General features: G+C 46.0%; 1 protein-coding gene and 1 long non-coding RNA gene across 2 annotated transcripts in view; one reads left to right on the top strand and one right to left on the bottom strand.

Moving 5' to 3' along the window:
- LOC147114023 (uncharacterized) overlaps positions 1-19,864 on the top strand; it is a 93,531-nt gene extending 73,667 nt beyond the window's left edge. The window contains exons 2-3 of the long non-coding RNA XR_015079337.1: positions 16,830-16,948; positions 17,620-19,864. This is a non-coding gene — a long non-coding RNA (uncharacterized LOC147114023). The remainder of the gene's footprint in view (positions 1-16,829; positions 16,949-17,619) is intronic.
- Positions 1-21,429, bottom strand: part of LOC147114022 (ras-GEF domain-containing family member 1C-like) — a 67,647-nt gene extending 46,218 nt beyond the window's left edge. The window contains exon 1 of the mRNA XM_085995545.1: positions 20,477-21,429. The gene's annotated coding sequence lies outside the window, so the exon portion shown is untranslated. The remainder of the gene's footprint in view (positions 1-20,476) is intronic.
- Between the last annotated feature and the right edge of the window lie 6,227 nt (positions 21,430-27,656).

The raw sequence follows: 27,656 nt of genomic DNA, 5'->3' as shown, positions 1-27,656 counted from the left end.
GCCAGTCCAGCGGCTGAGCTGTTCTCCACCAACGGGGTACTCAGAGCCGGCAAAACCGAACGTGCGGGAGTGGGTGAGAGACACAGCCGAAAACGGGGTGAGAGACTGCGCGAGAGCCAGTCCAGCGGCTGAACTGTTCTCCACCAACGGGGTACCCAGGGCCGGTAGCACCGAACGTGCGGGTGAGAGAGCGACAGAGCCGGGTACGGAGAGAGAGACTGCGCGAGAGCCAGTCCAGCGGCTGAACTGTCCTCCGTTAATGGGGTGTACCCAGCGCCGGTAGAGCCGTGCGGGCGGGAGGAAAAGACATAGCCGAGTAAGGGGAGCTGTGCGGAAGCCAGCCAGCGGCTGAACCTGTCCGCTGTGGGGGAAGCGTACCCTTTCCACCGGGAAGAAACACGGGAAGCCGCCATTAGGCGGAGAAGACACCAGAAGCGGGAAACCGCCATTGAAGTGGGCGGGGCGAGAAAGGAAGAGCGGGAAACCGCCATTTTCGCGGGAAAACCGCCATCTTGATTGACATACCGCCATTGAAGTGGGCGGGGAGAGAAGGAAAGAGCGGGAAATCGCCGATTTCGCGGGAAAACCGCCATCTTAGAAACAAACAAACAAATAAATAAGAATACTTAAAGAAATACTGGTGCTGCTCCCAAGGGAAGAAAAATGCCTAAGCGAGGGAATATTAACGACTTTAATTCGGAAATAGAAGACTGGGCCACGTACGTGGAACGCATAGAGATCTATTGCGAAGCCAACAAAATAGAGGAAGACAACAAGGCGATAACATTGCTAAACTCGATGGGGGCAAAAACATACGGGCTCTTGAAGCATCTAATAGCACCAAATAAACCAGCGGATCAGACCTTCGAAGAGATTGTGGCTGTGCTGAAGGACCATTTGAACCCCACACCGCTGATGCTGGCTGAACGATTCAAATTCTACGCAAGAACGCAGAAGAAAGACGAAAGCAATGCAGAATACTTGGTCGAACTGCGTAGGCTAGCGAAATACTGCCAGTTCGGAGGGAATCTGACAGAAGCGCTGCGGGACAAGTTCGTATGCGGATTGTCCAAAGAAGGGACGCAGAAGCGACTACTGGAAGAGAATGACCTCACACTGGACAGGGCTGTCCTTATAGCTGCATCGCACGAAGCCGCAGCGAAAGGAACGGCGGAAATGCAACTAAAGGCGGCGGCACTTGGGGTGGACCAAATTACTTCAAGCACAACAAAATGCTACCGTTGTGGGAAGACAACGCATGACCAGAATCAATGCTGGTTTAAGAACCAAGAGTGTAGGAAATGTGGCAAACTGGGTCACATCGTGAAGGTATGCCGGTCCGGGAAAAAGACCAATAATCAAAGGAAGCCACCACAAGAAAAGTACAACAAGGTACACAAGGTGGCTGAGAAGAGTTCAGACGAACAGAATTCAGACTCAGACCCAAACAACCAGGAGCTGGGTCGGCTGAGAATCCACAATGTGGGTAAAGAAACGGATCTACAGGCCATCTGGGTCATACTAAAAATAGCTGGAGTCCAAGTAAGAATGGAGCTGGACACTGGATCAGCTCTATCAGTCATCAACCGAAGGGACTACCACCGGCTATTCTCTCACATACCTTTAAGAAATACCAAGTTCGTATTACAGACATACACGGGGCATAACGTATACCCCGTGGGGAAAATAAGAGTCAAGGTGAGAGATAGGGGTAAAGAACACCCAAGAATGAACTTGTACGTATTACCTGAGGGAGGACCACCACTTCTAGGACGGGAGTGGATTAAGAAAATAGACATGGATTAGCATTACCTAAAAGCCATAATGAGGGAGGACTCGGTGCAAGCTATTAGCTCAGATTCTGAAATGGATGATGATAAGACCAAGTCGAATATGGAAGACAAGGCTAAAAGGGACTTGCCGACGATGGGAAAGAAAACGAAGACATGCAGAAGGACTTATGGTACCAAGAAGAATAAAGCTGCAGAGCAGAACTCCAGGTTGACAGAGAATTCTGAGCCTGTTCAAGCAAAGGATTCATCCATGACGGAAGAACACCGAGCTCGGACACAAACTTATGTCAAAGTACGACAACAATTAGAACAGTTGAGTGACCGTCTCGTACAAGAGATGAAAAATATGGAAAGGTTCTGGGACACCGAATGGGAGAACCTGGAAAGACTACAGAGACAGCTAGCTCAAGCAGAGAGCGACCATAGAGCCATCGTGGTCAAATACCAATCACATTCCCCTGATGCTGTTCAGGAACTAGAATATTTACAGAATGAACCAAAGGAAGAGGAATCTTCAGGGAGCCAGGATTTTATTCCAGTTCTTCTCTACGACTCCTTACAAGCAGAGTGTGAGAAGTTGAAAGAACAGTATGAACAGGCCCAGGCTACAATTCTGGAGGGGGTTAACTCGGCAGCCTCCAAAAAGCTAGTTTCAGTAGAAGCATATGAACAACTAAAGGTTGAACATGAGCAAGAAGTCCAAAGGCTGCAGGAAATCCTTGATGAGCTCAAGGCCAAGACAGACTCATCGGTAGGAGATCCATCCATAGATGAGAAATTAGAGGTGAAAATCATGGCAGAGCATGAAAGACAGGATGTCCAAGAACTTATAAAAACATTGAAGGACACCCAAGACAAATATGAGGCGGCAATGACCGAGGTTCAACAACTTGAAGAACAGATTCAACTGGGAATCCTTTCAGTGGAAGAACAGGACACTGTAAGAATGGTCCCTGAACATGAACTAGAGAGCATCAGGGCGCAACTTTTCCAAGCGCTGAAAGCCAAAGTTCAAGAGGAACGTAAGGTGGAAGTATTGGAGAAAGAGGTGGAGGAAATGGAGAAGACTCTGATCCACCGTGTTCCCAGGGAAGAGTTAACGGTCAGCCAACTCCTTCATATGCTGAAGGACAAGACTCTGCAAGGGGAACAATCTGAACACGAGCTTCAATCTTCAGGGGGAACGAGTTCGGAGCTCTCAAAAGTCACGGAGATAGCTGAGGTGGCAACACAAATTTTACAAGGATGCCAAAAGTACGTTGAATCACGTCAAGGTGAACAGAAGAATGTGGAAACCGTTACTTCAGTAGAAGGGTTAAATAGCCTGATAACGCAATTACCGATGGAAAGGAAGGTATTGAACTCACAAATGAGGTCCGTCGTGAAGGAATGGCAGATAACCCAGGAAGAGCGGGATGAATATGAATGCATGAAGAAGGCTTTTCAAGAAAGATGTTTAGGGAAGGAACCACCGTCAGCTAACGTCCAGACGGGTGAGGAGGAAGAAGAAGTCTCTCTCGCTGGCCTAACTCAGGACGAACCCGAATATTACCATGACCTGTTGAGTGACACTGAATATTACGAGGATGTGGTCTGCCCAGCTTGTGATGAAAACTCTCAAAGTGCTGAAATCCGGAGGAAGCACTTAAGGTCTAAGGAACATAGAGAGTTGGTGGCGCTACAGCTGGCAGCCGAGAAAGGAGCTCCGAGAGTTTCAAAAAGGCAGAAAAGAAAAAGAAGAAGCAGAAGATAATAACTGTCTAAAATATTAGCACTTCTACCATTCCAGGCGGGACATTACGAAAGGAGCTAAATTAGTTGAAAAACTGGAAAATGTCAAGAGGCTATGGAGGAGTCACGCTAGCCAGGTAATCCGGCTACACTAAAGAAATGTTGTTCGGAACGAGTCAAGATCAGAGACTGAATCTATGAACTGTTTCCGCAGAGACTGAACCTGTGAACTGTTTCCACCGAGATTATATTTGTAAATTGTTTTATATGACATTGACTCCACCGAGATTATATCTGTAACTTGTTTTATAGGAAGTTGAAGATATGTATGTTTAACAGGGACTCTGTAAGTAATAAGCTAAAAAGGGAGGATTGTAGTGTATGTACCCGTCTATCTTTAAGGGAACTATTGAATGTAACCGTTCACCTTTAAGGGAACTACTTTAGGTGTGGCACTATTTGTTTGGCTTCTGTATACTGTAATACCGATAGTGACCACACCAGTATATAAGTGTTGTGCCAGGAGTTATTGGGCAGATTCGCCCGGACCTTCGAATAGTAAAGACCTGTTTGTTTGTTACTTCTGAAGTCTGTGTATTTATTAACTGCACAACCCACAGACTTTACAATATGATGTGCTCCAAAATGATGTGTTGTGTTTAGCAACCAAGATAAAAAGTTTGGCAAACAGGTTCTCTCATTTCTACTTTAGGGTTCTACCAATAAAATATTTGCTTTATTTAAAAGCCGGGGATTCTGCACTAAACAGCATTGCCCTCTACACATCCTACTTGTTCTTATTTCAGCAATTAAACTTTTAAGGGAATTTAAACGATATTAAATGTGCATATCATTTGGTAAAGTATTGTACCAATATAGGAAGTGTCTTAAACTTTTCTAATATGGTGATCATTTGTGTGATGACACTATTATGTCACTGTTTTCCCCCTAAAAGTTGTTCTCATTTTAATTTAAAATGGACAAGTGTTAATGCTGTAGAATATATACACAATGTGCTGCTACATAAACTTACCTTGGTAGTCAACATAACACACTCACATCAGGGTATTCTTGTCTTGAGCTTACCATGCCCCAGAACCCCACAATATGGCAACAGTGGCCGCGATTTTCCCTACCTCGGTGAGTGACATTGGTGGCGGGTCGTGACCCCGCTGCTGGCTCCATCCCAGCCTCTGAAATTACTTTCCAATGATTGGGCTTGTTAAGCCCGCCCAACGCGTTTCCTGGCCAATTGAAGGAAGCGGGGTCTGATGACTCGTCATCAGCCGGTTTCCTTAAAGGGACCATGCGCAAATTTACTTTGACATTTGTGCTGTCAGTGTTCTACGGCATTGAGGTGCTGCAAACACTGACAATGACTGCACAGAGGTGCACGGCTGCATCCAAGCTCTCCCATAACTCCCTCCATATGCTTATGGAGGGAGTCACAGCACGCAGGGCGGAAGAGAACTCCCGTGGAGAGCAACGCAGCCTGGTTGCATATTGCACAGGAGGACACAAGCAGTGATGTTGTCAGGAGGACCAGGCTGCAGTGGCACAAACCTTTCAATGATCTCAGTAGATCATGAAACGTTACTGTAAAGCCACACTCAACCTCATCCTGCTGTGCCACTCATCACATCCCCATCACTCTGCCTTCCAAACCCTACTCCTGCACATCCTTACTCACCAATTTACCTTGCACTTCCACCCATCCCTCTCTATCTACATTATCACTTCCCCATCTCACTAGCCACCCCTCACACTCACCCTCATCCTAGTCCAATATTACCAACTAACAACACACAAGGGTAGGCACTTGGGTATTTTAGCCAATGTTCATGTGAAGTTTCTGTTAATGTGCTGTCAAACATTGAAATCTTTATTTTCAACACTTTGCATTCTTGGACAGATTTGTGTGCACCTTTGGGACTGGCTTAGTGAGTTGCAATGAATGATGAGACAGAATGGTACCCCCACAATGCTGATGAGTGTGAAAGGTATGGCTTAAGCATTGTAGAAATGCTTTATGTTGTTGGTGTGGGGTGGTGCCAGCCTGGTGCACCATGTGGCAGCCAGGGTGTGCAGCATCAAGTGAAGTAAATGTGGCTATGGTGAGGCCATCCCTGGCGTCCCGGGCAGCAATGTTGTCAGGTGCTGATGCCCTCTGTCCTGTGCAGCATCAGGTGATTGTGGAGAAGGTTGGTGTGGTTGTTGGTGCTGCTAGTAATGTTGGCGTTGGGGCTGATTCTGAGGACCAAGGTGAGAGAGTATAAAGTGCACCCATGCTGATGGAATAGATGGCAGGTGAAGTAGAGATGACAGAAGTGATGGTGGGAGAGGAAATGAGGTCAGACTAGATGGAGACTTGTGTAAAGGCAGCATTCTGAATCTGTGGTGGAAATGCAGTTTAGAGAAGCTAGTGGTTAAGGGAACATTTCTCAATCAGCTGGGAGCTTTGCATTGACATTTGAAGCTGTCAACTCATCAGCTGATTCAATGGCAAGTGACCTCCTGCCTCAGCTTCACAGATGGGATCTAGGCACAGTGGGAAACCGGTGGGTGACCTGTCAAATTCAAAAAGCTGGGGAAAAAAGCATTGTTAAGTGGCTGTAAACAAGCCACTAATTATTTGAATTGTGTCCCCCGCCGCTGTCGGGTCTGCTCAGCGCTGGCAGACCCGAAATCAGGAAAGTCCAGTGTGCACATTTTGACAGTGGGTTCACATCTGTGAAGCTGAGGCAGGAGGTCACTTGCCATTGAATCAGCTGATGAGTTGACAGCTTCAAATGTCAATTCAAAGCTCCCAGCTGATTGAGAAATGTTCCCTTAACCACTAGCTTCTCTAAACTGCATTTCCACTACAGATTCAGAATGCTGCAAGTCTTTACACCTACATAACATGAATGAATAAATAAATAACATTTAAAAATCAGCACCAATAAATCTTGGAATTGTACATATCTGATCAGTGCTGCTCTAGTTTCCACTGAAATTCAGGACACTATTTAGCATACACAGTTAGATAATATGCCTCTATACATACAATCAGCTTCTTCACGCTGAAACCTACCTACTGGCCCAAGACGGGGTCAAATTTCTAAAAGTCATGATGTCATGATGTTTATCAGTTTCTCATCATGTTACCTCTGACTGGAATACTGTTGATGACACAATCAGAATCAAACCAACCACTTTTGTGGCCTGCCTGTCAATGGTTTATTTCAGCAGTTATTCAATGAAATTATGAGGTGAAATGTATGGTGATACCTAGCGTGAATTCAGTGTCACATTCAAGCAGTATTGTAAGATAAAAGGGACGAGAATGGATCAACTACCTAGTTGAGGTATATAGGACACTTTTATATGGGGGGGGGGCAACATGACTTACATTTGTGTAGCACCCATCACAAAGAACAATGCCATTGATAAGGGACAGAGGAGTAACCAAGCAGGAGACAGAGATAAAATAATTAAGGGGAAGGGGAACTAAAAATGTGAAAGGGTTATGTTGTTAAAGGCTTTTGGAGGAAGAGAGACAGATAGCACAGTGAAGTAGTTTTGGGAGATGGTTCCAAAAAACAGGTGTGTAGTTATCAAAAGAGAAGCTTCTAATGGTGAAGCAGAGGGAGTGGGGAATGAGCAGTAATCCAGAGTCAGAGGAGCAGAGGGTGCAGGCTGAGAATTACAGTTGGAGCAGATCACACAGATAAGGTGGAGCAAGACTGCATAGGGTTTTGAAAATGGCCTTGAAGGAACAGAGAGCTAGTGAAGCCTGTCAAGGACAGAGGTGATAGGTGTGATGGACTTTGTGTGAGAAAGAACTCAGGCTGAAGGACTCTGGATTAACAGTAGTATATGGAGGAAGGAAATTGGTGAGGAGAACACTAGAGAAATCTATCCTTGAAATGATGAAAGTGTGGACCCGGGTTTTGTTAGTGGAGGGAAAGTTGTAGAGATCGCAAAAGAGCAGCGTACAAACAGAGACCCATGTACTAAACGCAACACCCTCCCTTGTTTATTTATTAGTGATGCTACTCCAAATCAAGGCCTCTTGGAAACCATTTTTTTTAATGTGGACTCATGCTTTGCACAGGTCCATGATTTTATATTTGCAATTGTCAATAATGCTAGAACTGCGTGCCTGCCATTGATGGTGGTACCGCAAGTAAAAGCACCTTCAGAGAATATAATATATCAAAATTTCAACTGAGTATTGATAGAAACTACATGGATCTTTGCTGAAGGCTGAAACAGTCAAATGTGCTGTCAGTTTTCAACAACAACAGAGTAAAAGACCAGTTTGTATGTTTAAGTTGTCAGTGTATTGTGGCTGCTGGTATATTTGTAAAAAAATTGCCAGTGATGCAATACAAATGAATAAAAACGTGTTGATGCAAGCTGTAATATTACAGATTTCTGATCAAACGTGAAGAACTGGAGAAATTATTTTTCTCTGAGCAAGAAATCTGGAATATTTTTCCATTGATTGTAAAATTATTGATGAGAATGCAAATTCATTTTATTCCAATTTAAAAATCAATTTTGCATAAAATCATTCAATCATGAAGTTGAATGAAAATAAGCAAAAAAGCATAAACATTGTTTCTTTCTTTAAAGAACTCCCTGTTGGGATTAATTAACCACAAGCAGCTCCTTCAGTGGACAGTTTGCTTACTTGCTGCGATCTCTCTTTTATATATTAGTGTTGCTGAAGTTCGTACAATATTGTGTATTATCTATGGCCTAGAAATTCATTGACGCCACTTTTGGGGCGCTAAAGTGGGGCGTCCGCTAAAGTTTGCGGCCGCCGCCAAATCTAGGCCACTTCTCCGATATTCATTAGCTTCACCCTACTAGTTCGGGCGAGCGCTAAAACTGCTGTTGGACGCCTCTCTTTGGGCGCTAAGCCGGAGGTGGTGATCGATAGCGCCGAGGCCGGGCACAGCGCAGGTGCGGCCATCTCGTGACTGACAGCAGACACCCTGGCGCCGGCCAGCTCTTAAGGGGGAAGGGTCGACTGTGTCTGCTGCCACGCCCTGGATAGTGGAGCCCTCCAGCTAGGCCTGAACACTGCTGCTGGACCCAAATAGCGCCTGAAGACATGGAGAAGGCCCGTGAACGTGCGCAGCGCTTCTCAGAGCGTGATCTGAGTGTGCGGCTTGCTGCTGTGGAGAAGAGGCGCCATGTTTTATACCCGGACAATGGCAAGAAGGCGACGGTCCGCGTCTACAGGAGAGCCTGGAGGCATGTCGCCAGCAAGCTGTCAGCCAACAGCGACGTCCCCAGGACCGGTGCCCAATGCCGCAAAAAGTTAAATGACCTCACACGCATTGTCAGGGTGAGTACCCTTTCCAATGACCTCCTCATCCTTGCATGTGCACCTCACATTATGGGCAAAGGGACCTGAAAGCTCTAATGGCCAGCCTTCATCCAGCAGCTATGGCACAGGCATGAGCATCAATTGCACATTCTGCACTGAACACACTGGCCAAGCTATTCCACCATGGGAGGCAGTGCACAGCAGATCATGGCGACACACTGGCCAGGCTATTCCACCATGGGAGGCAGTGCACAGCAGATCATGGCGACACACTGGCCAGGCTATTCCACCATGGGAGGCAGTGCACAGCAGATCATGGCGACACACTGGCCAGGCTATTCCACCATGGGAGGCAGTGCACACAAGATCACGGCGACACACTGTACTTAGAGGCCGTCCTTTCTCTTGCAGGCCAAGCTGGCGAATAATCGCAAGAGCCGGACTGCGACTGGGGGAGGACGACCCCATATCCAGCCACTCACCGACCTGCAACATCGCGTGGAGCGCCTCATGGGTGACCGGGTGATTGGGCCCGTTGCATGTGGAGATGCCGACCCTGTTCTGGGAAGCAATGGTAAGGACATCACCTTTTGCACCTCTCTCGTCCCACTTGCGCATCAGATCTACATCCTTTGCCACTGTCCGACCAATGCGCTGAATGCCACCACTCATGCATCCCGCACTGACGCCCTCTCCTCACTCTAAAGCTACTCTTGTGCCTTCCTGCTTTCAGATGGTCAAGAGGAGGTCCCTCAACTTGCCAGTGACAGACCCTCCGAGGAGGAGCAGGAGAAGGAGCAAGAGGAAGGCGGCCCATCAGGGGAACCCTCAGCCGCGGCCACCCAGGCCAATGTAGGGGACACGTCTTCCCTGGAGGGCAGCGTGGCGGAAGTGTCGAAGGGGAGGGGAGCTCCTGGGACCTGCGTGCTGCAGAAAGGCGGGAGGGGGGTGGAAGCTCGGCGGCCTTCTCCCCAGAGGGGGGATGCGTCGGAGGGGAGTCCAATTGCTGGGCCCAGCGGCCTCCAGCAACGCAGGAAGGGTCGGCCAGCTCGGCGGCCTTCTCCCCAGAGGGAGAGTCCGGCCTCCAGTCAGGAGATGCTCTTCGCCGAGGAGATGGAACGCCTCGAAGACTTGTCCACGGACTCGGAGCACCGGCACACGGAGCTCATGGCGGCAGTGGCACGGTTGCCTGAGTCCATCGATTCCCTCTCTCGGAGTGTGGCCGAGTTCGGGCCCTTAGAGGCCACCAGTCGGGCGGAATACCGGGCAGATCTTTCAGCGACTGGCCAGGTGATTAGTGGTGCCGTCCAGTCACTGGCTGCTCTGCTGCGGTCAGTGAACAGGTCAACACGGGCACTCACTGCTGCCACACTCGCTGTGTCAGCCAGGCATCGCCAGGGCACCCGGCGCGCTGCAGCAGCACATCGGTCTGTCCCTCGGCAGATTGGTGCGCATGCTGCAGTGCTGGCCCGGGCGAGTGCCAGTGTCTCAGGCGACCAGCGAGCGCCTGCCATCCGCCAGCTTGCCGCCATTCCTCCAGCCGCCACTGCCACTCCCCCAGTGGAGCTGCCAGGAGCTGCTGCAGCGACTGATGCTGGCCAGCCACAGCTGCAGCAATCAACAGCCGGCCGCTCGACGCCCAGACCTCGACTAGGCCGACCCCCAAGGGCATCTGCCGTCACGACATGTGCCCCTCAGGGGCCTGCCCCCAGCCTTGCAGCAGCCAATGGCCTTACTTTGAGGCGGAGCAGCAGGGCGGGCAGGGGCTGCCCAAAGATGGCCAAGGCATCGCCCTAGCGGGCCAAATAGTCGAATGTGTGGCCATTTGTGTTTGTTTCTTGAGGCCGAGAATTGGATGTTTGTTTTTTGAAGGCCGATGATGTGATATTTGTTTTGGACGAAGGCCGAGAATGACGGCCATTTTAGTTGCCCTATTTTGTTAATCCTCCCCAGGTTGTGGGAGCGAGTAATGTGTTTGAGTGTTTTTTGGGGGTTTCCTCTGTTTTTGGTTTTCATGTGGGAAGGACCCAGAGTTTGTACAATAAAGCATTTTATTTACTCACATTGTCCATGTTTGATCTTTGAAGTGTTTGTTGCCTTAACCGGCTGAGGGCTTGCGGAGCGGCTGCAATCATGTTCTATCATTGGCACAAGCCATTCCCTGACAGGGGGCCTAGAAGTAACGTTCAATAAGCCGACGACGGGCGGCCCTTGGACCTTGTGCGTCCCTCCTGGGCTGGTACTCCTCGTCGTCCTCATGCTCCTCCTGCTCCTCCTCCTGAGGTGGTGGTCCAACGTGAGGTGGCAGTGCCTGAGTCCTGCGGATAGCCAGGTTGTGCAGCATGCAGCAAACGACGACGAATTGGGAGACTCGATCCTGCGAATACTGGAGGGCTCCCCCGGAGCGGTCGAGACAGCGGAACCGTTGCTTCAGCACGCCGATTGTTTGTTCTATGAGGCTCCTCGTCGCTTGATGGCTCTCGTTGTATGCCTCTTCAGCAGGGGTCGTGGGCGCGCGGAGCGGGGTCATGAGCCAGATACACAAAGGATAGCCTTTGTCCCCGATAAGCCATCCTCTTGGGGGAGGCTGTGCCTGGAACATGTCAGCCACAGTTGTCTGTCGCAGGATAAAGGCATCGTGGCTGCTGCCTGGAAAGCGGGCATTGACAGCTAGGATGCGCTGCCTGTGGTCACACACCAGCTGTACATTGAGGGAATGGTAGCCCTTCCGGTTGCGGTAATCCTCGGCATGCTCAAGAGGTGCCCGCAAAGCCACATGCATGCAGTCAATGGCGCCCTGCACCATGGGGAAGCCCGCTATTCTTGCAAACCCCACTGCACGTTGCTGCTGCTTGTCCAGGCAGGGTCATGGGGAAGGAGATGAATTGATGTCTCCTTCTGAAAAGGGCTTCGGTCACCTGGCGGATGCAGCAATGCACGGCGAACTGGGAGATGTTAGCGATGTCCCCAGTAGTGGATTGGAAGGAGCCGGAGGCATAGAAGTTGAGAGCCACCGTCACCTTCACTGCCACCGACAGAGACGTCCTGCGCATCAGCTGTGGCTGCAGATCTCTCTGAAGCAGCCGGCAGATGTCTGTAACCACCTCCCTTCGGAATCGCAGCCTCCTAACACACATCGTGGCAGACATTGTCAGATAGGAGGTCTGCTGGCGGTATACCCTGCGTGGGTAAGGCCTCAGTTGGCGACGCTTGTTGCCCCCTCTGTGTCTAGCCAGGGCTGCCACTCTCTCACGGCGTCTGTAAGCCCTTCTGGCATAAGGCTGAAATTCAGCGTTGCCACCCAATGCAGCCCCCATTATATGCTGGCAAACACTGAGCTCTGAATGAAGGCTAAGATAATTGGTAAGCTCTGGCCTGAGCCAAAAATACCTGTCCAAGTGTTGGTCCAAACCAGTAAACTCTCCTCCTTGGTCTCTGTCCAAAAAACCGTTGCACAAGAGTGAATGCTGCAAAATGGCTGGCCTTTATACTGCTGGGTAAGTGCCCTTTAATTAGCGCTCCCCCCGGCCCGGCTGGCCTGTGTACCGTTCCACTTCGCAGTCGCTCGGGACGCCCGGCGCACAATGGGCCGGCGCGAGTGAAGTTCCGGTTTGGGGCGCACAAAGGGCGTTGCACTATTAAATGACGTCATGATCTGCGCGCGCAGCAGGGCGCGCGCTAAGACTTTGCGCCGGCGCTAAATGTGTCCTGAAGTTGGGGAGAGGCGCAGATCGCGCTGCGCCCGGGCGATAAGCGCCTAGCGCTCGAGATCTACTCCCCCTAAGGCGCTAACGGCTGGCGCGCCCAACTGAATTTCTAGGCCTATAATCCAAACCAACAAATTAGGGAGTTAGAGGGGAACTGGTCTCTCGCATTCCCCCAACCTCCCCCCCCCCCCCCTCAGTGGCTGCACATGTGACTGATTTATTCTGTGTGTGTGAGTAATATTTTTCTCCCATTTGTTCCAGTGTCTAATATTTGATTTAAAAACAGAAAATGCTGGAAATACTCAGCAGGTCAGGTCAGATCTAATGAACGGTCACCGACCTGAAATGTTAACTTTGTTTCTCTCTCCACAGATGCTGCCTGACCTGCTGAGGATTTCCAACATTTTCTGCTTTTATATCAGATTTCACTTTCGTTCTAATGTTTGATTACTCAGCAAGTCACTGTTTGTTACTGTAAACTTGCATCATACTTCAATATACTTGGGGTTATTCCATGCTCTCAGTGGGGAGGTGTGTTTGAAGGGAGTGCAGGGGTGGAGACAGTGCTCTATTGTAGCATGGTTCCCCGCTGATTGCACAGGATCACCCTCCAAGCTTAAAAGGATGAGACTGAAAAACTAGAATATGCTAAACTGTCAATGTGTCCAATGTATTTGAAATGTTCCTATAAAACTATAGAAAACTATAGAAAACATCTTTGAAAGTTCTCTATCTGAATGCACGTAGCATTCGTAACAAAATAGACGAGTTAATGGCACAAATAACTACATATGGGTATGATCTTGTGGCCATTACAGAAACATGGCTGCAGGGTGACAATGCCTGGGAATTAAACATACCAGGTTGTTTAACGATCAGGAAGGACAGGCAGGAAGGAAGGGGAGGTGGGGTGGCTATGTTAATAAAGGAAGGAGTCACTGTAATACAGAGAAATGATATTGGGTCAAAAGATCAGGATAATGAAACAGTTTGGGTGGAGGTAAGGAATAATAAGGGGAAAAAAACACTAGTGGGCGTAGCCTATAGGCTTCCGAACAGTGGCAACTCTGTTGGACGGAGTATCAATCAGGAAATAGTTGAGGCTTGTAATAAGGGAACATCTATAATTATGGGGGATTTTAACTATCATATTAATTGGACAAATCAAATTGGGCAGGGCTGCCTTGAGGATGAGTTCATTGAGTGTATTAGGGATGGGTTTCTTGAGCAGTATGTAACTGAACCGACCAGGGGGCAAGCAACCTTAGATCTGGTCCTGTGTAACGAGACAGGATTAATTAAAAATGTCCTAGTAAAGGATCCCCTTGGAATGAGTGACCATAATATGGTTGAATTCTATATTCAATTAGAGGGTGAGAAGGTTGGATCTCAAACAAGCGTGCTAAGCTTGAATAAAGGAGACTATGAAGGTATGAGAGCGGAATTGAGTAGAGTGGATTGGGAAAATAGATTAAAGGGTAAGACGATACATGATCAGTGGTGTACATTTAAGGAGTTATTTTACAACTTCCAAAAAAAATATATTCCACTGAGAAGAAAAGGGTGTAAAAGAAAAGACAGCCATCCGTGTCTAAGTAAAGAAATTAAGGATAGTATGCGACTAAAAACAAGGGCATATAAGGTAGCCAAATCTAGTGGGAGGATAGAGGATTGGGAAAACTTTAAAAGACAGCAAAAATAACAAAAAGATTGATTAAGAAAGGGCAGATAGATTATGAAAGTAAATTAGCAAAAAATATAAAAACAGATAGTAAGAGTTTTTATAGTTATATAAAAAGAAAAAGGGTGGCTAAAGTAAATGTTGGTCCCTTAGAGGGAGACTGGGAAATTAATGGTGGGAAATATGGAGATGGCAAAAACACTGAATGAATATTTTGTATCAGTCTTTACAGTAGAAGACACTAAGAATATCCCAACACTGGACAAACAGGGGGCTAAAGGGGGGGAGGAGCTAAACACGATCAAAATCACTAAGGAAGTGGTACTCAGTAAAATAATGGGACTCAAGGCGGATAAATCACCTGGACCTGATGGCTTACATCCTGGGGTCTTGAGGGAAGTGGTGGTAGGGATTGTGGATGCATTGGTAATAATTTTCCAAAACTCCCTGGACTCGGCAAAGGTCCCGGCAGACTGGAAAACTGCTAATGTAACACCCTTACTTAAAAAGGACAGTAGACAGAAGACTGGAAACTATAGGCCGGTTAGCCTAACATCTGTGGTAGGTAAAATTTTGGAGTCCATTATTAAGGAGACAGTAACAGGACATTTGGATAATCATAATTTAATAGGACAAAGTCAGCATGGTTTTATGAAGGGGAAGTCATGTTTGACAAATTTGCTGGAGTTCTTTGAGGAAGTAACATATAGGGTGGATAAAGGGGAACCAGTGGACGTAGTGTATTTAGACTTCCAAAAGGCATTTGACAAGGTGCCACACAGAAGATTATTGCTTAAGATAAAAAATCACGGGATTGGGGGTAATATTCTGGCATGGATAGAGGATTGGCTATCTAACAGAAGGCAGAGAGTTGGGATAAATGGTTCATTCTCAGACTGGCAATCAGTAACTAGTGGTGTTCCGCAGGGGTCAGTGCTGGGTCCCCAACTCTTTACAATCTATATTAACGATTTGGAGGAGGGGACCGAGTGTAACATATCAAAGTTTGCAGATGATACTAAGATGGGAGGGAAAGTAGTGAGTGAGGAGGACATAAAAAACCTGCAAGGGGACATAGACAGGCTAAGTAAGTGGGCAGAGATTTGGCAGATGGAATACAATACTGGAAAGTGTGAGGTTATGCACTTTGGCAGGAAAAATCGTAGAGCAAGTTATTATCTTAATGGCAAGAAACTGGAAAGTACTGAAGTACAAAGGGATCTGGGGGTCCTGGTGCACGAAACTCAAAAGGTTAGTATGCAGGTGCAGCAAGTGATTAAGAAGGCCAATGGAATGTTGGCTTTCATTGCTAGGGGGATAGAATATAAAAATAGGGAGCTATTGCTTCAGTTGTACAAGGTATTGGTGAGACCGCACCTGGAATACTGCGTACAGTTTTGGTGTCCATACTTAAGAAAGGACATACTTGCTCTCGAGTCAGTACAAAGAAGGTTCACTCGGTTAATCCCGGGGATGAGGGGATGGACATATGAGGAGAGGTTGAGTAGATTGGGACTCTACTCATTGGAGTTCAGAAGAATGAGAGGCGATCTTATTGAAACATATAAGATTGTGAAGGGGTTGGATCGGGTGGATGCGGGGAGGATGTTCCCGATGATGGGTGAAACTAGAACTAGGGGGCATAGTCTTAGAATAAGGGGCTGCTCTTTCAAAACTGAGATGAGGAGGAACTACTTCACTCAGAGGGTGGTAGGTCCATGGAATATGCTGCCCCAAAAAGCTGTAGAAGCTACATCATTACATAAATTTAAAACAGAAATAGACAGTTTCCTAGAAGTAAAGGGAATTAAGGGTTATGGGGAGCGGGCAGGAATTTGGACATGAGTCTAGGTTCGGATCGGTCATGGCCCTGTGGGTAGCGGAGCGGGCCCAGGGGCCGTATAGCCTGATCCTGCTCCTATTTCGTGTGTCTAATTCTGTTAGATTCAGGAGATGGTTCTGTGATAGTGGATTGGCGGTTAGGATCAGATCAGCCATGATCTTATTGAATGGCGGAGCAGGCTCGAGGGGCCGATTGGCCTACTCCTGCTCCTATTTCTTATGTTCTTATGTTCTTAGAAAATATCAAAAACATGAAAATGAATGGAAAAATGGTGGGTTGTGTATCAAAATAGACTTTAATGATTTATTTTACCAGAATGTAACATTTGTTGTCAGTCACACCTTTATTAGCAACTGAATCAGCAAAAGATGATTAAGATCATTAATTTGTAATCCAGGTACTCATGAAACCAATTGCAGACCTCCAGTTCTATTACAAAATCGCTAACGTGCAATTTATTGTATAAAAGTTTACTTTCTCGCTAGGTGGTGAATGCCCTGGCAGCACTGTAGTAGAACACATACCTCAAGGGTAGCTTGGCAGCAGCTGGTAGTCTGACTGCAGTGCACGAGGACACTCTGACTGGCCCAGGGACACATTGCAGTCGGACAAAATCTTCACCAAGTGACCTGCTGGCACTGCCATAAGAGAGGCTTTATACTTGAGGAACACTTTAGACTATTTTAAACTAAAGTACTGAGAAAGAATGCAGGGAATTCCAGTAACCATTTCCCTTTCTGCTTCCTCCTAGGGCTGAGTGGCATACTTCTTACCGGAAGGACCTGAATTAGATTCTGACCTAAACTGATGGGACTGAAGAGTCCTTTCTCTGTGGAAAAGTCTGTCATTCTCCAGAATTGACATACTTTAGTGAGTGCATAGTGCATTAAAAAAAAGTAAAAAAATAAAATTATGCAATGATTTCACACCCCCCACCCCCGTGTAGACGACTGACCAGTGTGAATTCTCATCCAACATAGTCTGGGATATGAACTGTTCCAGGACTATAACTGATGCTGCACTGTGATCCTACTACAGGAGGAGCAAAGATAAGAATGAAACTGAAAATATCTCAGATTGAGAATCTGATGCAGAACCATTTGGCATGATCCCCCAAATTAAAATTCAGAAAAATGGTTTTTAAAATTAAATTTATTTCCAAACCCTAATGAGACAATGTCATCAGGAAATCCATAAATAAACAAATTGCTCATTCAGTGCTTTCAAGATGATCGTGGATTGAAAATATATCACAATATTTTCACCAGGAAGAATTTTTAAAAGTGCAGTTTTCACAGTGGAGATTCTCTTTGCAAATGATTGAAAAGATTGTAGCAAACTCAAAATCACTTTACAAGTGGCAGTATAACAATGTGGTGAATTGCTCACCTCCTCATGTTTGTTTTCCTTTGGCCACATTTGCGTATAGCATACAAGTACTTTTGTTTAATTAAATTAAAATTAATTGTTTGGCATATTCATTTGATTTTCAATGTGGGTTCTTTTTATTTTTATTTATTTTCCTGTTACATTCATTCCAGGGTCCTATAAGACAGCATCCTCTCAAGGTGGTCACACATCCTTTCACTCTAACTAGACACCTCAAAGGAGTGAGAAAGTGACCCAGAGCATGCAGGCACTGGCAGCCATTACATCATCAGACCTGGCACCAGCTGTTGCAGAGACATCACATGATCCTGTATCCAGAGGTTCCAGACCGCGACCATCTCATGCCTCAGTCTATACAAACCTATGGCCACCCGTCACCATAGTTACTCTTCTCCACTTGGAGTACTTTGGCACAGTTAAGAAATAGGACAATCAAAACATGCAGCAGCAGCAAGGCGACGTTGGTGCACAAGTCTTAGCATTATAATTGTAATTCTCACCCAATAAATATTGATCTTGTTATTTCGCCACTGTATGGTCAGTATTTGTAGGGCTGGTCAGTGGAAAAGACATTTATTTATTTATTTATTTATTTAAACATTTCTTTTGTAGCTAATTGGGACATTGAATTATGTAAACATTCCGTTGAAACATTTGTAGCACTCTCGCCTCTGAATCAGGAGGTTGTGGGTTCAAGTCCCACTCCAGAGGCTTGAGCTCAAAGTCTAGGCTGACACTCCAGTGCAGTGCTGAGGAAGTGCTGCACTGTCGGGGGTGCCGTCTTTCGGATGAGACATTAAACTGAGGCCCAGCCTGCTCTCTCAGGTGGACGTAAAAGATCCCATGGCATTATTTTGAAGACGAGCAGGGGAAGTAATCCCCAGTGTCCTGGACAATAATTATCACTCAATCAACATCACTAAACAGATTATCTGGTCATTTTCACATTGTTGTCTGTGGGACAATTGGCTGCTGTGTTTCCTACATTACAACAGTGACTACACTTCAAAAGTACTTCATTGGCTGTAAACGCTTTGGGACGTCCTGAGGTCGTGAAAGGCACTATATAAATGCAAGTCTTATTAAAAGGAAAAATAAAGGAATGTACGAGTTCTGGAAAACTACAGGGATCATTTCTGGTGGAAAAGTATTGAGTTTGTAGTTAGTTAGGTGGTAAGGACCTTACTTAAATATTTTACTCCCCGTAGTATTTAGTTGATAACATCTGAGAAGATGCACAGCTCTAGCACAATGTTCACAGAGGGATGCTTGGCACAGTGATAAAATACAGGTAAAGGCATTCCTCCAGATCAGGAAAAAAAATCAGGAAAGAGTTGGAATCACCATCAACCTGCCCCATTTTTAAATAAAATGTCAATGGAACTGACAAATCATCACTCTTGTGGGTATATATCAGAAAATGGTTTAGGTCCAGTCAGCCATCTGAAAATGTGAACTGTCATCAAATCTCCCATTTAACAGTTCCACGCTATGTATTTCAGTTGTAAAATAAATTAGCAGTATGTGATTTCTTTTTCCACTAGTATTGTTAAAATGTTCTCGCTCATTCAAACAAGTACTTTTAATATGCAAAAACAACAAATAGTTAAGATCTGATATATTTGATGCAATGATATTTAACTGAACCATGCAATTACTCCATTAAGATCTCCTTTATACACTGTAATGGGCAAAATATTGTACTCGCATGAAACAACGCCACTGCATGCTGTCATGATGCCAGGAGGTAGCCCACACATTTGGCATAGTCAGAGGAAAAACATGCTGAAGATTAATCTGCAAATACTATTGAACATTTTTAAATGAATGACAATACCGTGCAATGCAATTTCAGTTGACTGTTGACCACAGGTTTGTCCAATAAAATCAATAGATCATTTGTCATCTTGAAATCCTCAAAATCTGGAGTGTCTGCATCTTAAGAGGTTGTTGCTTGAGTAAATTGAATAACAAATTCCAGTACCCTTTGACCTAAATCTCCATAGTGACCACTGACTACTTTATTTTGTTAGCTTTCATCCTTATTGCCCCTCTACACATTTCTCTCTCAAGGGTTCCAATAGTCTACATATTTTGTTATTCTGTCAAGGTGATTTTTTAAAAGATATTTCTTGTGTTCAGTGAATAAAGGATTACATTGGGTACATAAATGCCTTGCAGCTGAACAGCTACAGTTCCTCCCCCTTGCATTTTGCACATGGTTGCAACAAATACGCTGATCTAAATGAATCAAAAAAGAGGAAGGCATTTTTTTGGTTCTAACATGAAGCTCAATTAATCCATTATAACAGTACAACGTGATGCACATAATTTAAAAATATCACATTCATGAATGAATTGGCAGATCCATGTTAGTTGATATGTTATATATGTTTATTGGTCTACTCTTTATATGCCTTTACTTACTTTGAATATAGCAAATTATATTGATTGATTGAAGCTGATTAGAAACTTAGGCTCTAACTGGATGCTTTGCAAAAGGAAAATGATCAGGGATGTGTAACAGTATACAGGTTGACACCTTCAGATATAAACTCTGCATCGGAAATTTGCTGCTCTTACTGAGCCAAAGAAGTAATAGCAAAGCACAACACAAACCAGAGCAAGCAGTTAGCTTTAACCATATCCACACAAGGAAATGAAAAGGATGCATAAACAAAAAATGGGCCGAAAATTAAAAGAAACAACAGGAATAGGACACTGGATTAATTTACTGGCAAGTTGCAGTCACCCAGTTAATAGTAAATCAACATTCAGACTGCCAACAATGGCATCCTACTGTTCCAGTTCTTGTTGGAACTCTGTCAAAATTTCTTCCTGTAACAACTTATATTTTACCTACTCTATAAGCATGGCATTATTGTAATCAAAACTATTACAGCAACTGCTGTTACTTATCCATTCTGTGCTGTAATGCTCCACTTTAAACTCTTTATCACAGTCACGTCAATAATGAAAAAAAGTTAATAAAGTAGGCTTTAGCTGTACCTGTAATCAACAAATCCTACAGATTAGTCTTCCGTGAACAGAATGGTCCAGCTCTAAGTAATGCCTTGGTCACCTATTAAGGACTCCTGCTGTTTAATGTTGAAGGTCCTGTTTTCCAATAGTCTTTAGGTACAAATTCTTCACCTTGCTGTTTGCCCATTCAGCACTTTAATTACGTCCTCACAATCTTCCAGCAATGTCTAAAATGGCTTACTAATACAATGGAAGTAGAAGCAGCTCACATTTGCGGAAGAAGGAATGAGCAAACACACCTACAGGAGACAGCTGAGCCGTGTGAGCAGCGAGGCAGATCTCTGAAACAGGACACCATGAGGGAGTGTTGAGCTCGGGGCAGCTCCCTTAGCCTATTGCACATAGCCTTGAAGCAGAAATGTTCACATGTGGGTGCTGAAAGGACAAACAACCGTTCCGTAGCTGACAAAGACCGTTGAATAGTCCATAGCTTTGTGCTGCTCACTGTATTTTGAAGGCAGGTGCAATTATTCCACACAAACATCAGCTGGGAATCCACATACACTTCCCTCAGTGTCTGCTGTACTACTGAAGCATGCGTTCAAATTAGCTCATGCCTTAAGGGCAAAGGTTGCTTCACAATGGCTGTCTCACACACACACCCGGCACAATTAGAGTGAAAGGCAGTTGAAAACAGATTATGCCAGAGCACTGTTTTGAATGGCTGGAATAGACTCCCACATAACAGATGAAATCAGGAGCTGTCCACAAAATGGTATCCTATTTTCTGTGCTAAAGCTAGCAGTTATTATGAATAAATCAATATTTCAGTTGCTTTAACACATTTGTATGCCAGACATAGAGCAAACTGTGATAGTAGATGAAGTGAAAATGAGGGAGTTTAGCATTGCGAGAATTATCCTGATCATGTTGTGAACTCCAATATATTTGAATAGTACTTTTTTCTCTTAAAATATTTGGGAATTTTATTTGTTTAAGATCGATAAGAATATATCACAGTGTTCACGCAGGGCAAATGGTCTAAATAAAGATCTGTAAGTAAACCTCATGAGTCTGCTTGATTACAGTTTAACACTACCCGAAACGTCAACTCAAATTTCTCTCCACGGAGTTTTTCCAGCATTTTCTGTTGTTATTTCGGATTTCCAACATCTGCAGTATTTTGCTATCGGACATCTGCACATGCTCAGATCGCATTAAGAGAGCCGTACAATCAGATGACTCATTCACATAGCTCCGAGTCCACTGAACAATTACTTCAGGCTAAATATCACTAGATTTGTTTAGGTAGGTGTGCAGAAAAACAAAAATCTAGCTTTATGATTATGACAACCATCACAAAACTAATCAAATATTGATTTGTATGTTACAAATACTGCGTTAACACAGTAAAACAGCACTCTTATTTATTAACTACAGTGACAATTACAAGGAAAAAAGTATATTTCTCATAATGCTATAAATATCTTAATCAGACAAAAGGATGTTTTCTGTCTTAACATAATTTATCTTAGTATGAGAAAAACTTGACAAACATTCATCCTAATCATGTTGTGATTTCCACGAGAGTATTCGGCTCCTGTACGAGCTGTAAGACACTTAAGAAAATTGAAATCTGAAAATAGTACCTTACACGTGCTGCCTCTAGTGATGAGATGCGAATTTGGATAGTCTTTAAATCAGTGTGTTATTGTGGACTGCATCACAAGCCAAGGATCAATAGAGTTTCATAGTGCTATATAGCTTAAATCTGCCTGTCGGATTTTAACGAGAGGCAACAGAAACTAAGGCATGTAAAAAAACAAAAGATAGCAGATGCTGGAAATCTGAAACTGAAACAGAAAATGCTGGAAACAAACATCAGCCAGCACCTGTGGAACGAACAGACAAGCTTATGTTATAGGTGCGGAAAGGGATCCGTACACAAAACTTCAACTTGTCTGGTGTCTCCATAGAACCTAAGGCAAATATTGAAACTACTACAAAAGAGTTAAAAAAATTGCAGGCAGCTCTATTTCTTTGCTATTTTGGATACCCTCAAGCTGCCTTTGTACTTATAGAAACATAGAAACATAGAGATAGGAACAGGAGTAGGCCATTCGGCCCTTCGAGCCTGCTCCGCCATTCAATGAGATCATGGCTGATCTTCGTCTGAGATCATAGCTGATCTTACCAGTTCAGTACCCCGTCCCCGCCTTTTCTCCGTAACCCTTAATCCCCTTAGCCTTCAGAAATATATCCAATTCTCTCTTGAAAATATTTATTGAATTAGCCTTCACAGCCCTCTGTGGCAGGGAATTCCACAGGCTCACCACTCTTTGAGTGAAGAAATTCTTCCTCATCTCTGTTTTAAATGATTTGCCCGCTATTTTTAGACTGTGGCCCCTGGTTCTGTGCTCCCCGGCCATTGGAAACATTCTCTCTGAATTCAGCCTGTCCAGGCCTGCCATAATTTTATATGTTTCGATGAGATCCCCTCTCAATCTTCTAAACTCCAGTGAGTACAAGCCCAAACTATTTAATCTCTCTTCGTAGGTCATTCCCGCCATTCCAGGTATCAGCCTGGTGAATCGCCGTTGCACTCTTTCCATGGCAAGAACATCCTTCCGCAGATGGGGCGACCAAAACTGTACACAATACTCCAGATGCGGTCTCACCAGCACCTTGTACAGCTGTAGTAAGGTATCCCTATTCCTATACTCGAACCCCCTTGATATGAAGGCCAACATACCATTTGCCTTCTTAATCGCCTGTTGCACCTGCATGCTCTCCTTCAGTGACTGGTGCACAAGAACACCCAGGTCCCTCTGCACTTCCCCATCTCCCAATCTATTGCCATTTAGATAATAATCTACCCTCCTGTTTTTACCCCCAAAGTGGATAACCTCGCATTTATCCACATTATAGTGCATCTGCCACGTATCCGCCCATTCCCCCAACCTGTCCAAATCGCACTGTAGCCTCCTGACATCCTCATCAGAGCCCACCCCTCCTCCTAGTTTAGTGTCGTCAGCGAATTTGGAAATATTGCATCCAATTCCCTGATCCAGATCATTTATATATATTGTGAACAGCTGGGGTCCCAGGACAGATCCTTGCGGCACCCCGCTGGTCACTGCCTGCCACTCCGAAAACGAGCCGTTTATTCCAACTCTCTGTTTTCTATCCGCCAGCCAGTTCTCTATCCACGTTAATACTTTGCCCCCAATCCCATGAGCCTTAATTTTGCATGATAATCTTTTGTGTGGAACCTTATCGAAGGCTTTCTGGAAGTCAAGGTACACCACATCCACTGGCTCTCCCCCATCTATTTTACCAGTTACTTCCTCAAAAAATTCCAGCAGATTAGTCAAACACGATTTACCCTTTGTAAATCCATGTTGACTCTGTCCGATCCTTTCCCCATTTGTCAAGTGCTCCGCTATTTTATCCTTAATAATGGACTCTAGCATTTTGCCCACAACCGATGTAAGGCTTACTGGTCTATAATTCCCTGCTTTCTCTCTACCCCCCTTTTTAAATATTGGGGTAACATTAGCTACCCTCCAATCCACGGGTACTGTTCCCGAGTCAATGGAGTTCCGGAAGATGATCCTTAGAGCATCTGCTATCTCCAGGGCCACCTCCTTAAGTACCCTAGGATGTAGTTTATCAGGCCCCGGGGATTTGTCGGCCTTCAGTCCCCTCAACTTACCCAACACCATATCCCTAGAGATACTAATTTCTGTCAGCTCCTCCCTCTCATTAGTCCCTATGTTTGCCGATATTCCTGGGAGGTTATTTGTGTCCTCCTTTGTGAATACAGAACCAAAGTATGAGTTTAATTGGTCTGCCATTTCCTTATTCTCCATTATATATTCTCCCGAATCGGACTGCAAGGGACCGACTTGGGATTTTACCAGTCTTTTCCTCCTGATATACCGATAAAAGCTTTTGCAGTCTGTCTTTATGTTTGCTGCAAGTTTACTTTCGTATTCTATTTTCCCCTTCCTGATTAATCCCTTTGTCCTCTTTTGCTGTATCCTGTACTGCCCCCAATCTTCCGGTCTGGTGCTTTTTTTTGCCAGTTGATATGCCCTTTTTTTTGATTTTATGCTGTCCCTAATTTCCCTCGTTATCCACGGTTGAGTCACCTTTTTAGGTTTATTTTTATGCCAAACCGGTATAAACATGTTCTGGAATTCTTCCATTCTATCTTTGAATGCTTGCCATTGTCTATCCACTGTCAATCCCCCCAGAAACACCACCCAATCAATCTTACCCAATTCCCGTCTCATACCCTCGTAATTCCCTTTATTTAAGTTCTGGACCTTAGTCTCTGATTCAATTTCCTCACTCTCCATCTCGACTGAGAGCTCGATCATATTATGATCGCTCTGACCCAAGGGGCCTCGTACAAGAAGATTGCTTATGCTCAGGACTTCACTCCGAAAGCTTGTGATTTCAAATAAAACTGTTGGACTATAACCTGGTGTTGTGTGACTTCTTACATTTGTCCACCCCAGTCCAACACCGGTATCTCCACACCAAAAACTCGAGGCAGGGGCAATCACCTTTAATTATTCTTGAAGCTCATGTACCTTATTTTTGATTACATACCCTCAGAAAAAAAGATTTGGGCAACAAAAATATACATGGCAGAGGGGTAAACATACAAACTATGAATTATAAATTGAATATGAAACTACTTCATGAAAATTAAAATAAGTGCTTCTGGATATTAATAGGGTTGAGTTAGCAGTTCTCTTAACAGCTAGACACCTGGGATATTTTACAAGTAATATTTAATAAGTGCAATTGTAGCACAACATATCCATTCATTGGCTTCCTATTAACATCAACTATGAGGTACTTAGATCTGCCAACATGTTCAGATGTTCAATAGTCATGGGAATTATAATTCCATTACTAAGTGACAAATGAAATAATAGCTTTTCTCAAATTTAAGTAAAAATATTGCAAAACTGTTTAATATATTTGAGACAGAGCAATCAATTTTATAAAATACAATCTTTACCCTAAAATTCTATAGCATACTGTAAAAGCTCATTAGCACGTACTGCAATAAACCTGAATGCTTTATACTCATTATCAGAACATAAAAACATAAGAATTAGGAGCAGGAGTAGGCCATACAGCCCCTCAAGCCTGCTCCACCATTCAATAAGGTCATGGCTCATCTTCAACCTCAACTCCACCTCCCTGCCCTATCCCCATATCCCTTAATTTCTCTGGAGTCCAAAAATCTATCTATCTCAGCCTTGAATATATTCAACGCCTGAGCATCCACAGCACTTTGGGGCAGAGAATACCAAAGATTCACAACCCTCTGAGTGAAGAAATTCATCTCAGGCCAGCCCCTTATCCTGAGACTATGCCCCCTAGTTCTAGATTCCACCATGAGGGGAAACAATCTCTCAGCATCTACCCTGTCAATCCCCCTCAGAATCTTGTGAGCTTCAATGAGATCACCTCTCATTCTTCTAACCTCCAGAGAGTATAGGCCCAATCTACTCAATCTCTCCTCATAGGACAACCCCCTCTTCCCAGGGACCAATCTAGTGAACCTTTGTTGCACTGCCTCTAAGGCAAGTATATCCTTCCTTAAATAAGGAGACCAAAACTGCATAGTGCTCCAGGTGTGGCCTCACCAGAGCCCTGTACAATTGTAGCAAGACTTCCTTAATCTTGTACTTCAACACTCTAGCAATAAAGGCCAACATGCAATTTACCTTCCTAATTGCTTGCTGTACCTGCATGCTAACTCTCTGGCCAGAATTTTCTCAAGGGAGGCGGGTTGGGGGTGGCAGGCCCAGGTGGGCGGGAAACCTGGGAGGCTGGGTTTCCCATAGGCCCTGCCGACTTGAACAGCAGGGCCTGATTTGAATGTGAGGCCTCAGATTCCTGCTCGCAGCCAGCCAGATTGAAAGGCTGGCTGGCTGCAGGAGGGTAGGCCTCAGATGTGAGGGGTGGGTCCGGGGGAGGGATCGCGGGTTCGACATGGTCGGGGATTATAGGGGTCGTGGATCGCCGGGGAGGGAGGGGTCGGCTGGAGGATCGGCAGGGGGTCGGCAGGGGGTTGGGGATCAGGAGGGGGTTGGAGGATCGGCAGGGGATCGGGGATCAGGAGGGGATGGAGGATCAGCAGGGGATCGGGAATCAGGAGGGGGTTGGAGGATCGGCAGGGGATCGGGAATCAGGAGGGGATGGAGGATCAGCAGGGGATCGGGAATTAGGAGGGGGTTGGAAGATCGGCAGGGGATCGGGAATCAGGAGGGGGTTGGAGGATCGGCAGGGGATCGGGAATCAGGAGCAGATTGGAGGATCGGCAGGGAATCGTGAATCGAGCGGATTGGAGGATCGGCAGGGGGTCGGGGATCGGTGGGGGGTTGGAGGATCAGCAGGGGGTCAGGGATCGGTGGGGGGTTGGAGGATTGGCAGAGGGTCAGGGATCAGGAGGGGGTTGGAGGATCGGCAGGGGGTCGGGGATTGGTGGGGGGTTGGAGGATCGGCAGGGGGTCGGGGATTGGTGGGGGGGTTGGAGGATCGGCAGGGGGTCAGGAATTGGTGGGGGGTTGGAGGATCGGCAGAGGGTTGTGGATCAGGAGGGGGTTGGAGGATCGGCAGGGTGTCGGGAATCGGTGGGGGGTTGGAGGATCAGCAGGGGGTCAGGGATCGGTGGGGGGTTGGAGGATCAGCAGGGGGTCGGGAATCGGTGGGGGGTTGGAGGATCAGCAGGGGGTCAGGGATCGGTGGGGGGTTGGAGGATTGGCAGAGGGTCGGGGATCAGGAGGGGGTTGGAGGATCGGCAGGGGGTCGGGGATTGGTGGGGGGTTGGAGGATCGGCAGGGGGTCGGGGATTGGTGGGGGGTTGGAGGATCGGCAGAGGGTTGTGGATCAGGAGGGGGTTGGAGGATCGGCAGAGGGTCGGGGATTGGTGGGGGGTTGGAGGATCGGCAGAGGGTTGTGGATCAGGAGGGGGTTGGAGGATCGGCAGAGGGTTGGGGATCAGGAGGGGGTTGGAGGATCGGCAGGGGGTCGGGGATTGGTGGGGGGTTGGAGGATCGGCAGGGGGTCGGGGATCAGTGGGGGGTGGGGGGGGGTTAGGGATCGGCATGAGCTTGGTCAGGGATCGGGAGGAGGGGTCGGCGATCGCAGGGTGTCGGCCGGGGATCGTGGGGGAGTG

This window comes from Somniosus microcephalus, chromosome 8 (genome assembly GCF_052327205.1).
Source record: "Somniosus microcephalus isolate GS21.2 chromosome 8, FLI_Smic_1.0, whole genome shotgun sequence".
NCBI classification, from domain to species: Eukaryota; Metazoa; Chordata; class Chondrichthyes; order Squaliformes; family Somniosidae; genus Somniosus; species Somniosus microcephalus.
Note: the sequence above shows the minus strand (reverse complement) of the source record. Positions and strands in the feature narration are given on the sequence as shown.